Below are 15,681 nucleotides of genomic sequence, written 5' to 3'. Positions count from 1 at the left end.
GCTTCTGAGTAGTTATAAATGGATGGAAAGCGCATTGCATACGTTACAGTGAGTGAAATCGCATATGCGACATACTGAAATCTCATACACTACATAGTGAAACCTGATACACTACATACTAAAAATTCAAACAAGGTCAGTGATGTCACATCATAAAATACTCCCTTATCAGGCAAAGGAGTTCATTTCAGTTGCACATGTTGCCAGAATGGAGGGATCGAGGTGTAGAGCGGTAGAGCTAATAGAACTAATTTTAACTAGACCGGGAATCATAAATTCTCTTTCAAATGCATTTGATCAAAGGGCATCGGCCGAAGCACGCCCTGCACATACCACTGTCAATTCAGAAATGAAGTTTGTTTTGTAGGCCTACTAGTACTAAATGTTAAAGTCAAACTGCTTGCAAACCAAACGAAGTTCAGAATATCACTTCACTGACAAATTCAAGAAAGGAACACACACCACGCTACCAAACTAGGCTGCATTTTGGGACTTGGCACTCGAAGTCAAGAAAAAGGTACAATTGTAACGTTCTGCGCAGGCAGGCAGGGAAGAAGGGAGACAACACGCTGAAATCAGTTTCAAATCTTTTATTTCAGGACGCTAATCTCCAGCACCCACTGAGAGACCACTGCTCTGACTGCTTCTCTGCTTTCTATAACACAGCCAAATCTGGACCGTAAAAACAATACATAATTGGCGACACAGCGCCCTTTTATAACATAACTCCGCCCCTTTATGTTAATCGGGTGCCGGAGCTTTAAACACATCCCATTGGTCACACCAGGACCAATGGTCACAACAAACAACCACCATATCGTTATTTATTTTATTTATGTATTGTATAACAAATAAAACACAGCAAATATGACAACGTATATATATATATATATATATATATATATATATATATATATATATATATATATATATATATATATATATATATATATATATATTCCTACAGATGTCAGGACTGCCCAGTCCCTGACCACATTCCGGCGCCTCCTTAAGACTCACCTCTTCAAAGAGCACCTGTAGAACTCCTCTGTTTGTATCCTGGGTCACTATCACCCTTCATGTAAATGTGCTTTATTTTGCTCTTATCAGCCCCTATTTTACTGCATTTAATCCTGTACTTCAGAATACTGTAATCTGCCAAGTTTTTAACCTGTAGTACTTTGTATTTAATCACATCCTGATGTAACTATCACTATTTAATCATATCCTGATGTAACTATCACTATTACCTGCTGTATTATTGAATTGTGGTTTGTCAAACTTGTACTTTACTTGAACAAAAGTTATTGTATTTCTTGCTCTTATTGTATTACTTGTATTGTAACGCTTGAAATGTTTTTGCTTATGATTGTAAGTCGCCCTGGATAAGGGCGTCTGCTAAGAAATAAATAATAATAATAATAATATATATATATATATATATATATATATATATATATATATATATATATATATTACAAAATAATGCAACATATTTAATACAAACTTGTATTTAAGATTTTGTATTATTCTTTTTAGATTCTGAAGCTGCAGGCCGATATGGAGAATCGTTCATTTTAAATTTTACCGTTTAGTTTAGGAATGCAACGAAGTGTATTACGAGATAACAGTAAGTGTGAAAGAGTGTAGGCCTAACTAACTGATGCCGGCAGACACGTCGCGTGTGTTCTTTTTCAGTGCTTTGGCTTTTCAATTTTTTGTTGTTTAACTTTCAAAAATATTGAAATGTTAATTGTCGTGAAACCAGTTTGTTTTTGCTACTTTAGTAAACACACGGTTACATTGGTCATGTGGTTATTTGCTGATAGCCAAACAGAACGCAAAGATGGGTAATTCGTTTAAAACAGCTGTTAACTATGTTGTGATCTAGTTCTTCTTACAGCTTAGCGACAAATTAAACACATTTATTTAACTTGTCATTAAGCGGTGAAAGGTTATAGTAAAGATTATAAATGAATTGTTATGACGCTGATGTCTCCTGTGGAATTGAAAGGGAAATGCTGTACAAAAAGAGAAATCAATTGCACTGCGTGTTTCTATCCTAGACCGAGAAGCTGTGTAACACCCCATGAAAACTTCTACAAGGATGTCATTCTCCTGCAAAACTCTGAAGAAAAGAACATTGTACAAAACTGTATGAAATGGGGTATATTTTGAATGCCTTTGAGTTTAATAAGAATTGGGACAGCATGATGGTGATGTTCAAATTAAGGGATGCCTTCCATGCAAAAATTCCTGATGATGTAAGGACGGTAGTGTACTCATAGGTTTTTCATAATAGCTGTAGGATTTTTTTTTTTATTTTATTTTTTGTATTTTACATTATGTATTTACACTTCACCCAAGCCAGCCAATATACAGTTACATTTAATATAGCCTTTTACTGTATTCATGTTGTAAATCTGCATAACAAAGACAGTAAATTATTAGACTGGTGGTGCAGTTATGTGAGGTGACTTAAAAGCTTGATTCTCTATGCGCCCACTGTTGCCCTTTGCTGATGATGCCTTTCCCTCGGAGTTCCATGCCGACATCACCTTAGACACCGTTGATCATGAAACATCTGCAAGTTGAGCTGTCTTGGTCACTGAAGCTCCTGCCAAACGCACCCCAACAATCACCCCTCTTTCAGTCTCTGAGGTCTCCTCTTGCAGCCATGCTAGCCATGATTATAGGCAACCAGGCCTGTCCAGCATTTTTATACATGACCCTAAGCATGCTGGGATGTTATTTGCTTAATTAATGCATGAGCCACACCTTTGTGGAAGCCCTTGCTTTCAATATACTTGGTGTCCCTCATTTACCCAGGTGTTTCCATTTTTTTGTCCACTACCTGTATATATATATATATATATAAATGATTTCCATTACACGAGAGTAGATGTTAAAACTTCATGCTGATTTGAACTCGGCTCTCGCTAAGATAAGCACCAACTAAGACGTAGCTTTACAGTAAACTAATGTGATCCATATGTGTCTCCATCCATTTACGTTTCCTTCCATATGATGATGTAGATATCCTTCTGTCTGGTGTTAATGGCTGAAGTGTAATGCTGGCTCCAGGGATCAGCTTATTTTGCCTCCCTGGCGCATCAGCACACACAACGGCTGCGATGCTGGCTCCGGGGATCAACCAAAGTGCGGCCTCCCCAGCGCATCAGCATGACAACCGTCTGGATTGAGCTAAGTAGGGTACATCTCTGGGGTTTTCAAGTGGGCACCTTCCATCCTCAGTGTTTCGTCGACTAGCCCACGACACCTCAAGAGGGCTCGACGGTGATTCTGGCGTCCCAGCATCACCCCCCTCCGTCCCCCACTCAACTCAGCCCAGCTTACTTACCTGTCCCCAGCCAGAATCTTTCCGTCTCAACCACAGCCAGTGTTATATATATATATTTCCAATCCAGTGATGATGATGGTGTATAATGTATTCATTAATTAATTTAGACCACACAACCTCATATGTATTTAGTATATACATGTGTGTACATTTATATTAAGCTATATATATACATTTTCCACAAGAAATATTGTAATTTAGTATTTAGTATTTTGCCATAATTCAAACATTATATATATATATATATATATATATATATATATATATATATATATATATATATATATATATATATATAATGTATGAATTATGGCAAAATACTAAATATGTATATATATATAATATTGTAATTTAGTATTTTTCCAAAACTCATACATAATATATATGTATGAGTTTTGGCAAAATACTAAATTACAATATTTCTGGTGGAAAATCGAAGCTGCCAACTAGAAAATACAGTCTAGTTTACAAAAGTAATTGAATGAATTTGAGTTCTTTTAATCAATTAGATTGAACCCATTGAAATAGTTTATATGCATTATAAAATCTATTAAATGATATGTTTGCGTTTTAAAAGCATATTTACAAAGAGTAATAGGAAATTGATATTACTGGAACTCAGAACTAGTGCAAATATACATTCCTTTTTAATAAGTGTTTTCTACTGAAATTAAATAATGGTATTAGATTGCATTATCCAGTTTAATTGGTGTTCTTTATTGCAATTATGTTTTTTAGTAATACTAATTGTCTTCTCTATTTCCATTTAAATAGGACTTCAGCAGCCACTCTTTTGCCAGAAAAATACATTTTATTAGATCTTGCTCCTAAAATAAGGCATGCGGACATTTCCAGGTTTAACATAAACTGAGCAAATATTTTGGATGGAGCCTTGACAGGATTTCGAAGAGCTACCTATAGTCCGAACAAAAGGATGTCTGCTAAGTTCTCGGATGATATGGGAAAATTGGAGGAGGCAGTGGATCTAGGGGGTCCCCACAGAGAGTTTTTGCGCTTGCTAATACACAGCCTTGAGCAGTCACCCATGTTTGAAGGAGCTGAAGGAGTAAAAAATTTAGCACTCAGTTCAAATGGTAAGTTGTATTTTAAAGACCAACTTAAAACAAGTTGTTGTATGATGATGACCTGAGGAAATAAATTGGAAACAGAGGCTGTGTGGTCCAGTGGTTAAAGAAAAGGGCTTGTAACCGGAGGTTCCCCGGTTCAAATCCCACCTCAGCCACTGACTCATTGTGTGACCCTGAGCAAGTCACTTAACCTCCTTGTGCTCCGTCTTTCGGGTGAGACGTAATTGTAAGTGACTCTGCAGCTGATGCATAGTTCACACACCCTAGTCTCTGTAAGTCGCCTTGGATAAAGGCGTCTGCTAAATAAACAAATAATAACTTCTTTGTTCAGAATCTCTTAAGATTAGAGTACATGGTTTCAACATAAAAAAAAAAAACATTAGTTTGATCTCAGGTCCAGTGCCTCACCAAACTGCAGTGGTAAGCTTGATGAGAGTATAACATAATTAGTGTTCCACGTTTTCGGTTTTTATCTTTAAAAAAAAAAAGGAATTTTTCAGAGTTTATTTTACATATATTAAAATAGGGATAACATCGGTAAAAAACAGTATTTAATTGAAACATCGGTAAAAATCGGGGGGGGGGGGGGGGGAAACTTCAGTATACACACTTTACATGTGGAATATGATGTCTAGCAGTTCTGGTTTCTTATTAAGTTTAATGTCCCTGGCATGTCTGATAAAGCACAATCTGCAAGTCAAAGCCACATTTTACCAAGTTAACTGGTGCTTTGCGAACGTTTGAGCAAACGCTGTGCTGACCGAAACAGTATCTACAGAAGGTATGAACATGACATCAGCACAAAACAAGCCAGGTTTATTCGCCTTGAAATCATAAAAATAAAATAATGGAACTGGGTGGTGCAAGCCATCGGAAGACACGTCAAAAATCACACTGGACATTTCCATCAATGAGTTCCATGTAAGTTTATCACTAAAGCATCACCATTTTCTGTCAAATATTTACGATTAAGATTGTCGCATTAGGCAGTGTTTTAGCTGATGGACAGACAGTACCGTCGCACAAAGTCACCTATACATACCTCTGCAATAAACAGTGGCTGTCCAGCAAAGCACAGTGCTCTGACAAATTCATTAACACAGTCATTCTGCACTTTCTTTTTATTAAAGCATATGTAAAAGCCACATAAATGGATTGCTTGTCTTTGTTCACTTTCTTGTTTTCGTTTAGTGTGCCGCTTATTTTTCAGTATGTTCCTTTATTGTCAGCGCGTTATTGTAAGTTGCTACAATAAAAAAAAACATGGCGGCCACGTTGGATGACATAATCAACTTACAAAACTGGCTAATAACTCCTTGTAGAGTGCAGATAGGGCCATGCTTATAGTAACCCATATATGTGCTATCTCCTAAAGGTCAAATGTAAAACTGGCTTATAGCTCATTATAGATAGGGTCATGGTTACTATGGAACACATATAGTAACCCATGTATGCTCTATAAAAAAAATATCATTGCCTGTGACTTCTGACCTCTCCTGAAGGTCAAATGTAAAACTGGCTTATAACTCATTATAGAGTGCAGATAGGGTCATGGTTACTATGTAAAAATGGCATTCTGCACTATTTGTTAAAATACATTTACATTACATTTACAAGTTGGTTCCTAATTTCGTATATTCCTGCTGGACTGCAGGTTTTCTTGACACAGGGAGCTGTTCTTTTAGCACCAAGAAACGGAACTTGGAAAATTGATAATTAGTTTTGTTTCAGTCCGGAAGCATTAAAATGTATTTTTAAAAAACAGGGAAACTGCTAAAATGATAATTATTTTTATATGTGGACTATGGGGAGGTAATAGGCTAACCATTTGATGTAGGTTTAGGAAGATAAGATGCCTTTTAATGCCCTGTCTGGACAGTTTTGTCTTGGTCCTGCAGCATTTTGCTTATTAAAAAAAATATGAAAAATGTATTATGATAATTATTTTTCATTTGGAGGCTATACTATATAAGGAGTAATTGTCGGCAGCATTCTTGCTCGGTCCTACTAATTACCACAAAGTACCACAAATAATCTTTAAATAGCATAAACAACAATGCATTTGTATCATTTGAGCCAATGTACTTTATTGTGTTTCAGTGCACAACTTCACAAGAAGAAAAGTGTTTGTTTTAACATGTTTATATAAATAAGGATAACTAAACGTAACTTCATTAATGGGTTTTTTATACAACACAGATAATGGAAATAAGCATTGGTAATGGTGAAAATCTTACTGCTGATGGTACAGAAATATATTTGTCATTTATAGTAAACAGTGTTTGAGTCTTTTGCTAATATAGTACATTACCTGATGTTCTGAAGTTCTCTGTTTATTTTCATTACCTGTGGTATATATAAAAAATTAATAAAGTTACCTTTAGTTATCCTCATTGATATAAACATGTTTAAAAAACAAGTTTTGTTATTGTAAAGTAATTCACTGCAAAGCAATAAAGTATATCGCCTCAAATTATATATATGTTTTGTGTCTGTTATATTCATTTAGCATGCATCATTTTTTAGAGTAAAATGTATTTTCGTTTATGCTATTTAAGGATTGTTTGGGGTACTTTGTGGTAATTTTGTGGTACTTTGGGGTAACTTTGTGGTACTTTGTGGTAACTTTGTAATAGTTTGGGGGTAACTCTGGGGTAATTTGTGGTAATTAGTAGGACCCTTTAGTTTTAAGACGACCAGACCCCTTTTAATGCCTGGTCCGGATAGTTTTGCTTTTACCTATTCACAAATGAGACGACAAATGTTGAAACATTTTGTTTTGTAGTTCTTTTACTGTTCTACAAGATTTTACATAGTTTAAAATAATGGAAAAGCCAAACGTTTGAAATAATTAAAGTATTTATTAAGACATTTAAAAGTTAAAAGGGTTACATTACATACCACAGGTGGTTAGAACTTTGGACATTATAAATCCGTCTTCAAATTGCCATACGCCGTCTGAAAGCTCTCCCAACGGGGTCAACAGCTCAAATACTTACACTCCAGCGATGAACACGGAGATTACGTCCTCTTAGACTTCCAAGCACATATGTTTTTGTAGTATATTAAATATCTCACGATTCAAATCAGGGTTGGAAATAGCAAAAAATGACTGTGGTTAAATTCTGAGACGGTTTCTGAGTCTAAAAAGAGTACACCGGTGTATTCCAAAGCATTTAGCAATTCTTTGCCAACAGAATCCAAGAGATATGCAGTGATTTATTTGTTCTCGTGAAATGCAGTATCGAGGACGACCCACAACCCCAGTTCTAACAGCTGGGGGGTACGGCTACACGGAAAGATGCATTGGCAGGACAGAGCGATCTGGTTTCATATTGATTTAGAAAATGACGAAAAGTGTTGTAAATCATTTCTAGAATTCAAAGTTCTTGTGTATGTTCAGGTTCACCAGTAAAAGAATTGCACACAGAAAGCATCAAACTTAATATTCTTGTATGGTCTTCAAGATCTCTGTGTAGACGCTCCAAAATAATGATTTCATTGTTGAACTCGTGCCTTGTTATGTGTTCAAGGCAACAGAGTACTCCATTGATTCACAATATCCTCTTCATTTCTTTTCAATTTTTTTTGTCAAAAGGGAATGTATGAAAGCCCAACTCAACAAACAAAAGATAATCTTCATTTTCAGGGGGAAAAAATATTCTACAGCGTTACTACCAAAGCAAAGGCCTTGACTTTCAAATAATCGTTGTCATCATTATTTTGCCAATTTTAACATGCAGTGTATGACATTTCACTATGTAGTGTATGCGATTTCACTGTGTAGTGTATGAGATCTCATTGTAGCGTATTAGATTTCAGTATTAATGTAAGCAATTTCAATATGAAGTGTATGAGATTTCAGTATGCAGTGTATGAGATTTCAGCATGCAGTGTGTGAGAGATTTCAGTATGTAGTGTGTAGTGTATGAGATTTCAGTATGCAGTGTGTGGTGGGTTATGGGAGGAAGTGACGTGACCCAGAAGTGATGGAGACAGGAAACACGTAGTTGGGGGTTGGATTTTTATTTACAACACCCACAAAAATACAAAGTCCCGAGCAGTGGGTTTCAACACAATTGCAGCAAACAAAAAAAACTTTCTCTGTTACCAGCTATGGTAAGCAGAGGCTTGCAATGAAAACAAAATAGTCCAAAACAGAAAAGAAACACTGCCACGAGGTAATTCAGTGATCCACACAGCACAGCAGGTGGCTCGGGCTCCCTCTTCAAAAACAGGATAAGTAGTTCCTGAAGCTGTCAAGGATCACAGGGAAAAGTCCGGGCTCGAAGGCAGCCGGCCTGGGAATCTTTAGTCTGGATATAAGCAAAACAAACAAGTGAACAAAACACACAGAGCTCACGCAGCACAACTGTCTCAGTCCAGGATAGCGGGGCCAAATGGCAGAACCCCACAGCCTAAATAGTGCCGAGCCCCACCCCTACAACCAGTGCACTGCCCCACCTCAGCCAATCGTCGAGCGCAGCACAGCTGATTGCAATAATGGGGCTCAACCATGAGGTCCTGCCCCAAGTTAAGATGGCCGCCACCACTGCGGCTTCTGCCCCAACCATGACTCAGCCTTTCTCCTCTGTCTTGGTCTTTCCTGCACAGCGCTGCCAGTAGTCGGGAGGGTGGATTACAAGAGGGACTCCTTTCACTCCTGTCACACATTACCCCCCCCCCCCCCCAAGAGTGGAGCCGTAGGCACACTCGGCCAACCCTAACTTCCCTAATTGACCCCCCTCCCTAGAGAATAAATCAGCATTTAGATGTTCCTTGTTTCACAACAAAGTTGTGACTCCACCGAGTGATCCACGCGTTTGTGTCCCTCATCGTGTGCAACCACTTCAGAGGAGCATTGTCCGTGACAAGAGTGAAAGGCAGACCCAGGAGGTAATAATGAAGAGAGTCCACAGCCCATTTAATGGCTAAGCACTCCTTCTCTATGACAGAGTAGTTCCGCTCCCTAGGGAGCAACTTCCTACTAAGGTACAGCACTGGGTGTTCCACGTCATCTACCTCCTGAGAAAAGACAGCCCCCAGACCAACATCCGAAGCGTCAGTCTGGAGGATGTATTCCCAGTTGAAATCCGGTGATATCAGCGCCGGAGCCTGGGAAAGAAGCTGTTTAATCAAGTCAAACGCCCCCTGACACTGACCCGTCCACTTTACCAAATTTGGGGTGCTCTTCTTGGTGAGGTCGGTCAAGGGGCTGACAATGGTAGCAAACTCGGGGATAAAGCGGCGATAATAGCCTGCCAGCCCCAAGAGCGACCTCACCTGAGCCTTGGTTCGTGGAACCGGCGCATCCACCAAGGCCTGGACCTTGGTGGTCACCGGTTTCACACGTCCGTTACCCATAATAAAGCCGAGATATTGGGTCTCTTGGTGGCCAAACGCGCACTTACCCAGGTTGGTCGTTAGCCCCGCCTCTCTCAGAGATTGAAGGACAGATGCTAGTATAACAAGATGCTCCTCCCAGGTGGAGCTGAAAATAACCACGTCATCAATATATGCAGATGCATACTGATGATGGGGAGTTAATACCCTGTCCATCAATCTCTGGAAAGTGGCTGGGGCTCCATGCAAACCAAAAGGCATGGTCTGGAAATGAAACAGACCATCCGGGGTAGCGAATGCAGTTTTCTCACGAGAGCTAGACTCCAACGGGATCTGCCAATATCCCTTCGTCAGGTCTAGAGTTGACAAGTACCTCGCCTTACCCAGCCTGTCGAGGAGCTCGTCGACCCGGGGCATTGGATACGCATCAATCTTGGAGATGGCATTCACACGGCGGAAATCCACACAGAAGCGGGTGGTACCGTCCTTCTTAGGAGCCATTACCACCGGACTGCACCACTCGCTCTGGGATGGTTGAACGACTCCAAGCTCAAGCATGTCCTCTACCTCCTGGCGCATCACACTCCACCGACTTTCTGGGATCCGGTAAGGCCTTTGTCTCACTCAAACACCTGGCGGAGTAATAATAGCATGTTCAATGATATTCGTTCTACCGGGCACCTTTGAAAAAACATCCCTGAACTCCTCAATTAGCTGTCTCAGCTCATTTTTCTGACGGGGAAGTAGTTGTTCCCCCATCGAAATTTCTGTTGTTTGCTCAGGTGACCCTGCCTCAGGACCAAAATCCTCCTCAGGCCTCTCACTAGTGACAAACAGGGCCTCTTTCTCTTCAGGGCTTCAACAAATTTACATAATAAATTTGGAGTGGTTTTTGGTGGTCAGGCTGCCTGATTTCATAATTGACCCTCCCTACCACCCGGACCACCTCGTAGGGGCCTTGCCACTTGGCAAACAACTTAGAATCCGAGGAGGGAAGGAGCAGCAGTACTTTGTCACCAGGTCGAATGGTCCGAATTCATGCATTTTTATTGTACTGCTGCTGTTGCCGCTGCTGGGTGTTGCGCAAGTTCTCTTGTGCCAATCGACCAACTAATTCTAAGCGGTCTCTCAAGAGTAGTACATATTTGACTACATTTTTGGAATTTTTTTGTCCCTCCCAACCCTCTCGCACCAGATCGAGAATGCCCGGAGGTTGTCTGCCATACAGAAGCTCAAACGGAGAGAACCCCGTTGAGCTCTGCGGCACCTCTCTCACTGCGAACATGAGGAAAGGGAGGAGTTTAGCCCAATGTTTTTGCTCTTGATCGACAAAGCGTCTCAGCATCTGCTTCAGTGTCTGATTGAAGCGCTCCACCAAACTGTCGGTCTGCGGATGGTACACAGAGGTTCGAATAGAGCGAATTTTCAAGATTTTATACACCTCCTTCAGAGTGTTGGACATGAAACTAGTTCCCTGATCCGTCAGAATCTCCTTGGGAATCCCTACTCTCGCAATAACTTGCACTAATTCTTTAGTGTGGCACTGGCACTAGTGGATCGCAGAGGCACCGCCTCCGAATATCGCGTCACATAGTCCACCATCACTAGAATGTGCGTATATCCAGAGTCGGAAGGCAGCACTGGACCCACTATATCCATTGTCATACGTTCGAAGGGGGTACAAACCAGGGGCAGCGGGACCAGCGGGGTCGGGCGAACTCGTGCCGGCGCTACTCGTTGGCAGTCAGGGCACTCCACTACATATTTCTTCACATCATCATGCAGTCCCATCCAATAAAACCGGGCCAAAATCCGTTCCAAAGTCTTTTCCCACCCCAGGTGGCCAGAAAAGGGAATGTCATGCGCCAGCCACAGGACCTCCTGGCGGAAAGACTTTGGAATAAATAATTGTGTTACCGGTTGTCCGGTGCCCGGGGCTTGGGATACCCTATACAGTAAGTGCCCAGACACTAAAGTGGGGAAATGTGAGCGGCCCGCAGCCATCAACTTCCTTCCCCTCAACAGACCGAACCTGCCCCCGGATGTGCACCAGAGTAGGGTCATTATCTTGCTCCCACTCTAGATCCACATCCCGGTACCAGAATTGAGGTATGCTGAGCGGAGGTTCCGTAGCCTCAGCTCTAGGCGCCTCAGTAACCCGCTCCGGCTGGTCACACTGAACACCCACCCCCTTCTGCGTGCGCTTGACCGATACCACAGACTCTCCCACCAGGTCCCAACCTTTTTCATAAATGTTCCCTCCAGTTTCTCTGCCCTACGCTCTCGCTTCATTTTCTGGGGCCGGAATCTGGAGGGAAACAAAGTAGTGTGCCACGGGAAGACCTGCCCAATTGTGTCTCCCGTTGCAACCACTCCCTTTACGGTCAGAGGTTTGGTCGGGATGACCTTCAGCTCGCCATAGTAAGGCCAGTCCCGACCGACTATAACAGGGTATGGCAACTTCCCTGCGACGGCCACGGCTACGCAGCACGTTCGACTGCCAACAGTCATCTGAATTTTAGTGGTCGGGTATGTCTTGGTTTCTCCATGGACACAGGAGATAGCCACAGCACCCTATGGCCTCCAAGACACACCCTCCAAAAGAGCAGGCCGAATTATAGTTTGCTCACACCCGGAGTCCACTAAAGCATGGGTGCTCATCTTGCCTACCTTTACATTAATGATACAAGGTCCCTCCTGTCCCTTCCCCTGATACTCACCTGCTTCCGCTGAGGTAAAACGGGAGGCCACGTCACACTCCATAGCAGCTGGGCAGTACCTGGCAATATGCTCAGCCTCGTAGGCAGGTGCATCACACAGGGCGAGGCAAGCCACACACAGGCGGAGGGCGGGCGCGAACCCGCGACCTCTTGCACTAAAGCATAGCGCCGATACCGCTGTACAAAAGAGCCGGCTCCTTTGCAAGGAGCGTATATCGGGCTCATGTCTTTGTGTGTGACTACGTCACCTACCAGCCCCACTGCTGCCTTCCCCTGTGCACGCTACACTCTCCCCTGCCAGCCTCAAGTCCGCCCCGGACTTGCTAACCAGGCTACAGTCCGACGAGTGCGTACCGGGGTACCTGCATCCCACTCCACATGTGGTGGGTTATGGGAGGAAGTGACGTGACCCAGAAGTGATGGAGACAGGAAACACGTAGTTGGGGGTTGGATTTTTATTTACAACACCCACAAAAATACAAAGTCCCGAGCAGTGGGTTTCAACACAATTGCAGCAAACAAAAAAAACTTTCTCTGTTACCAGCTATGGTAAGCAGAGGCTTGCAATGAAAACAAAATAGTCCAAAACAGAAAAGAAACACTGCCACGAGGTAATTCAGTGATCCACACAGCACAGCAGGTGGCTCGGGCTCCCTCTTCAAAAACAGGATAAGTAATTCCTGAAGCTGTCAAGGATCACAGGGAAAAGTCCGGGCTCGAAGGCAGCCGGCCTGGGAATCTTTAGTCTGGATATAAGCAAAACAAACAAGTGAACAAAACACACAGAGCTCACGCAGCACAACTGTCTCAGTCCAGGATAGCGGGGCCAAATGGCAGAACCCCACAGCCTAAATAGTGCCGAGCCCCACCCCTACAACCAGTGCACTGCCCCACCTCAGCCAATCGTCGAGCGCAGCACAGCTGATTGCAATAATGGGGCTCAACCATGAGGTCCTGCCCAAGTTAAGATGGCCGCCACCACTGCGACTTCTGCCCCAACCATGACTCAGCCTTTCTCCTCTGTCTCGGTCCTTCCTGCACAGCGCTGTCAGTAGTCGGGAGGGTGAATTACAAGAGGGACTCCTTTCACTCCTGTCACAAGTGTATGAGATTTCACCATGTAGTGTATGAGATTTCAGTATTTAGTGTATGAGATTTCAGTATGTAGCATAAGCGATTTCACTCTGTAGTGTATGCGATTTCACTGTGTAGCGTATGAGATTTCACTATGTAGTGTATGAGATTTCAGTGTGTAGTGTATGAGGTGTCAGTTTGAATAATGTCCCTAATGGCGCCTCATACTTTTCTTTTTACGTTCAGTAGAACTTCATAGGATGACAACGCGTGTTTAAATGGTATGTGATTGACAACTAGCTTTGTGTATGTCTTTATAAGGGCTGTTAAGAACTGTAAAAATATATAATAAATATTGTAATAGCTACAAATTATAAAATTGTATATTTTTGATAATTATGTGACCCTGTGGAAGGGTGTGGGTATTCACTGACACGGGAGACAGCAGGGTGTACTTGAAACACCACACAGGTGCCCAGTTTTATTTATTACTTTTTTATTATTATTATTTTTTATTTGCAAGTGCTTGCTTAGCCCGCAGAGGGCGCTGTTGTCCGTGGCCTGAAAACTAGCGATGGTAGACAGGACCACGGAAATACCCACAGGTAAACAGACCCACTGATGCACTCGCAGGTGCTCTCAAATAATAATAACAAAAGGCAAAATCAAAAAGAGAAAATAAAACACAGTAATCAAAAACTACAAAGAAAAGGTGCTGCACTCTGCAGCGTTACCTTGACCGTCGCTACGCGCACGGCCCGGGTCCCCGTCCTACACTTCACAGCTCCTTCAGCCTGCTTTTTATGCACTTATGGGGTTTACCCAAGGTTTCCCCGCTACCAATATTTTTATTTTCTTCTCTTTGAGTTTCTTTTCGTTTTTTTCCAGCCGTTCCCAGTCCTGGTGCAGAGCTCCCACTGGCTCTTTGTTTCATCTTATAGGGGCAGAGCTGAGGGAACAACAGAACGCTACTTTATAGGGCCAGCAATCACCCTAAGGCCCGCCTCTCGACCACTCAGAGAGAGGGAAAGCGCACACACCCTCTCTCCCACCTCTCTGTGTTACTGTCATGACTGACCGGCGGATATTGCAAGGCTGCTGCCCTCTTCCTGCAGCACTATGAACACACCAGAAGAGTCAGCACAGATCTCCCCCCTGTTACAGACCCATATACTTTATAGGATATTTGTATCCAGTATTTAACTTGCCAACTAAACTCTTCTAACCACCAGACAATAATTATTGCCTACAGAGCCTGATTCGCTCGAGAGCTGGAATCTCATTCCTTATATTCTTAGCGGGGTGCACTAAAAACATGGACAGATGTGTGATATACTAGTGTTGTTTAACATTAAAAAAAATTGGCAATACCCATTGCAGAAATTGACATTCGAATGCATGTGAGATATATTAACCTTTAGTAGGCAGGTGTTCACATATTAGATTAGGTAAAGCATTGTATTCCATTAAAATTCTGAAATAGTTTCAAAGCAACCTGGCAGAACGTCATCCAAATAGAACTGTGAAAGATGGTACAGTTGCCAGGGAGCAGCCAAGCCCTTAGTGCTAAGCATGGATAATCTAGTAGAAGCTTAAAAAGACATCATGACCTTGCACATTGCAGCACATTGTTTCTCCTGTGGTGGCAACTATACTTTATTATACAGCCTGGTTTTATAACCACATTTACACACTGCAACTGAAGCAGGACTTTGGAACTGAACATCATATTTGCTATCTCTTACATTTTTAATCAGGTCAGACTGGATCAATATATGTTGCCTTTAGCACATCTAGAGATAGGTGGAAAAGTCTCTTTTGAAATCAGGAAACTTAATTAAATATTAACTGCTGGTTTCAATCAACAAATAGTGAACCACTTTGTAACATGGTTACATAAAAGAAAAAAGAAAAAATTACTTGTTTTAAGGTTTAAATAATGCAAGTACTTGCTCCCCCTAGAGATCTTCCCTTACCAGTGGATTGGAATGAAATTGAAAAGTAACAGACTGGATTCAGATACCCAACATTTTGTAGAGATTGCAAAATCTAAAGTACGACCTGGAAGAATATTCTATACTGTTGAGCAGGGTAT

The sequence above is a fragment of the Acipenser ruthenus genome, chromosome 3 (assembly GCF_902713425.1).
Source record: "Acipenser ruthenus chromosome 3, fAciRut3.2 maternal haplotype, whole genome shotgun sequence".
Lineage (NCBI taxonomy): Eukaryota > Metazoa > Chordata > Actinopteri > Acipenseriformes > Acipenseridae > Acipenser > Acipenser ruthenus.
This window is presented reverse-complemented; position numbering follows the sequence as displayed.